Genomic DNA, 4,190 nt, shown 5'->3' with positions numbered 1-4,190 from the left:
TAGTTTAATATCCTAGTCATCATATCTGTCAAACCCAATTGCGAAGGGAATAGGGAGAAACTATTAGGTTTGGCTACTAGTAAGAAAAACCCAAAGTAACAGTTACTTAAATAAGACAGAGATGTATTTTTTCCTTTGAAAGATATGTCTAGACACAGGTTATTGAGGCTAGTATGGTGACTCCATGGTTACCAAGAACCCAGTGTCCTTCTATCTTTCTGCTCCACGAACCTTAGTAAATGGCTTCCATCTTCAAGGTAACCTCATGCTCATAAGAGGGTTGCAGTAGCTATGGCTTTCTCATCCCCCCTCCCATATGAGTCAACACCCATTTCAAGAAGTCACACTCAATGACTTCCACTCTGATCTCTTGGGCCATTTCTATCTATAAGAGATACTTAGACATGTAGTTTTATATTTTGGCAAATTGCTACACACAGTGATGCAGGGCTCTGTTGTCATACAAAGAAAAAAGGAGGAAATGTATATTGGGAAAATAACAGTTTCTGCTTTGAAGATTTTTATTTTAATTTTATTATTTTTCAGAAGATGCTATTGATGTTAAATCCAATGTACAAATGTTGTGAAGTTTTCTCATAAAACATATTTTTATAGAAAGCAATCATGCCTTGATTCCTTGTATTTGAAGGACTTTCAAGGAATGTGTGTGGTCTCATGGGCCAGAAGGTGGGCACCAATTACTTGTGTTTACAGGCACTGTGAACAATTTTGTCTTCTGGGGTCAAAGCCACACTTAGGTATTGGTAAAACTTCTGATATGCTTTAAATAAAAAAAATTTTTAAATCAGGCTTTATTTTTGTTTTGTTTTTTTATGGACAAGTGAATTTTGTTTCAAACTTCATTAAACTGCAGTTCATTTATAAATTTATAAACTCTTTATAAAAGTAAAGCATGGTAATTTTAGAAAATTTATAAATTAAACATTTCTACTATAATCTTAAGAGGTATTCTTTCTTGCAATTGTTAAAATTTTATAGTTATGAAATTTCACCTTTTGTTTTTGGCAAACAACCATAGAAAGCGATATGCTTTTAAAAGAAATAATGAAATGTAAAGTATGTTCCAAATGAAGCATTTTATTAATGCTCCAACACAATTAATTCATGAGAACAAGATTCATAATTCAAAGAATTTTGAACTTTTGAAAAAGATTTTTATCTTAAACACAGAGTCAGCTTCCTCTGGACTCATTATACAAACCAAATCATAGTCACCATCACAAAAAATAGTTTTGTTATTTCTTCGTGTTCCTTGGTAAATAATGGGAGGTTAGGTCAGGGTGATCTAATTTAGAGCAGTATCTGCTCAAAATAAAGACAGATTATGGAGAGAAGAAATAGTCTAATTGATGTTGTATAAGCTAGCTGGCAGAAGCTTTTTTTTTTTTTTGCCATTTTAAAGTACCAGATTCAAAGCTCAAAACCATGAGCAGAGTCTGGGGTTTGAAGCATAAGGAATATTATTTCTAATGACGTAATGAGGAAGCACTGGATTTCAGTCTGGTGATTCTTTTGAACACTTTTGTGATATAGCTACCCATTTTCTTATTCTGTTTATTTGCAACCCACCAAAAGTCAGTTTAAAAGCATTTATAGCACCCAGATATCCAAGATTTGGAATTTTGAGCCATTTTTCTCAGGGTTATTTATTTGAACTAATAACAAAGAATTCAGACTTAGCAAAATGCTGTACACTTCTGGCCTTCCCCCGTCCTTTCTCCCACATAGTTTGTCCTTGTAGCAAACAACTGGTTCTGCTCAGCCAGTGTGATATACACATACCCCCCTCTCTTCCTTTGCTTTTGTGGTTTGCTGCTATATAAAAGGAGGACATGGTGATGATCGCTTTATAAACAACCGAGAACACTGGCCATCTTCATTTACTAAAAGGGAGAAAGAGTGACATCGGTCACGGGACATGCCTCTGTGCCCCATTTTAGATATCTGGAAACCTGGAAACACAGTAGCATTATGCTGTGGGAGACTGGTGATTGTGGGATGGGTTAGCGCTGGGTGCACCAAGTTGTGCCTGGAGTTAAGTTAGCAGGGAGGAGGTGGGTACAGCAGCAACTGGCCATCTTCCCATAATGATCACACTACAGGGCTGTGAACAGGGGCCCTTTCTCTTGTTTCACTCAGGCAGATGTTTCATTAGTCCAGTTTTTCTTGCTACTCTTGGAGGTACTGAAGGGACATCCTAGGTGCTGGAGAAGCAAATCATTCTTTCAGCACCACTGGTGAATTTTCCGTTCAAACCCAGCCAAAGCTTAGCTGAAGTGAACTACCTACTTATCCAAGCTGTCAGATTTAGGGCTGTCAGTGAAGCTGCTCTTCTGTGTGGTTTGAACGCATGCATGTGCGGGTGCAATTGTAATAGCAGTGGGGATGGAATAGTAGCAAAGAGAGAGATTTGGGTGCTGCAGGCAGAGTGGCCACATGTACATACTGGGCGGCAGGAGGATTTGTGTATCCCTGTGCTCCTGGCTAAAAAGAAGAGGAGAGGGTAGAAGATGCAGCTTCAGCTCCGTGTCAACATGAGGCAGGCTTGTGACAACTGACGCCACCCCTCACAGGTCTGCAAAATCAGACTTCTCTACTCTATGGACCTGCTTTGGTCAATTCCATTTCAGTTATTTTATTCCTTTATCATTTTTCTAATTTGCAAAGAAAAAAATACAGTCAAAATATAAGCAATAGGTGCTATATAGAACTTTAAAACGAAAGAAGCCATTCCCCAGACATTAAATGAGGTACATAAAAGAGCAATGCAATTTTTATAGTACGTATACATTTTATTGAAAAATTTTACTTGAAGTCATCTAATGAATACGTCAAGCTCACGCAGTGATTATTTTGTTTTGGGTTAAAATTAATTTGTCTGTTTATTCAAACTCTAAATTATGCAGGAGGAAAAACGTGGAGCTTAAATCATCCTCCAATTTTGGAGTGAATTTCTTACTGTTTATTCATGAAGCACTTTCAGCAAGGCACCCACAGTTTTTTAAACTATTGAAATAAATTAAAGCCCAAGATGAAGCAGGGTAGAAACTCTGAGTATGAATCCTGGTTCTGGCCTCTGGTTTTTGTCTTCTTGAACTTGGATACCCATTTAGTACAACAGTCAGCCTAGTGATGGAGAAAATTGACAGCAGTAGCATGATAAAACATGTAGAGAGCCAAGATCCTTAAACTAGAAAGTTTAGAATGTGGAAGATCAGGAAGAAATTTAAAGTGTGAGATGATGGATCACAATGGCTTGGAAGCTCTGATGAGATGATGATGATAAACATTGAGAACTGAATTTTCCCTCTTTAAAGCACAGATTATGAAGTGATTAGATATTTTCTTCTAAAATACTTCAGGAGAGCATATTTTTGGGTAAGTCATTATTCTTATAAAATTTTAATTTTTATCTTGGTTTGATTGGCACCTTTCTTAATAACATTGATGTGATCTATTTTTTCTGTGTGTGTGTGCATGTGTGTAGTGTATACATATTTTCATGTTTTATAGAAATTTATATATAGAGGTTACATAGAAGATATAGAAACAATAAAGTCCTCATTTCTAAATAGAAGATCCCCCAGGATCTGGAAGACTCAAAAGACAATTATAAAGGAGAAGTAGGAATGTCTGGCATGTAGTAGACACTCAATAAATAGTTGTTGAATGAATAAATAAGAAAAACTCCGCCTTCATTAAAAATGCTTTGTTTGCCTATAGAGAATTATATTAGTGAAAAAATATGATAGCATAAAGTCACCACTTTTTCTACATAATATCATTCTTACCACCCTCAGGAAATGAGTAGGTCGGATGTCATTATTATCCCCACTTGCTGATGAGGAAATTGAAATTTGCAGTTTGGAAAGATGTGCTTAGAACTGGTAAGTGGCAAGGCCGGGACATGGCTTCAGTCAGATGACTTTAAATTCTGTGCATTTCATAATTTTTGATTTCTGATTTCTGTCCTGTGGGGTGTGTGTGTGTGTGTGTGTGTGTGTGTGTGTGTGTGTGTGTATACAGTGAAGTACCCTAGTTTTCAGGGAGTACAACTGCTGTGGCCTGAATGTGTTCCCTCAAAATTCATACGTTCCTTGAAAATTTAGTGTTCAAGGTGATGGCATTAGGAGTTGGGGCCTTTGGGAGGTGATCAGATCATGAGGGCA

This window comes from Hipposideros armiger, unplaced genomic scaffold, assembly GCF_001890085.2.
Source record: "Hipposideros armiger isolate ML-2016 unplaced genomic scaffold, ASM189008v1 scaffold_204, whole genome shotgun sequence".
Classification (NCBI taxonomy): Eukaryota; Metazoa; Chordata; class Mammalia; order Chiroptera; family Hipposideridae; genus Hipposideros; species Hipposideros armiger.
The sequence above is the reverse complement of the archived record's forward strand: the minus strand, read 5'-3'. Positions refer to the sequence as shown.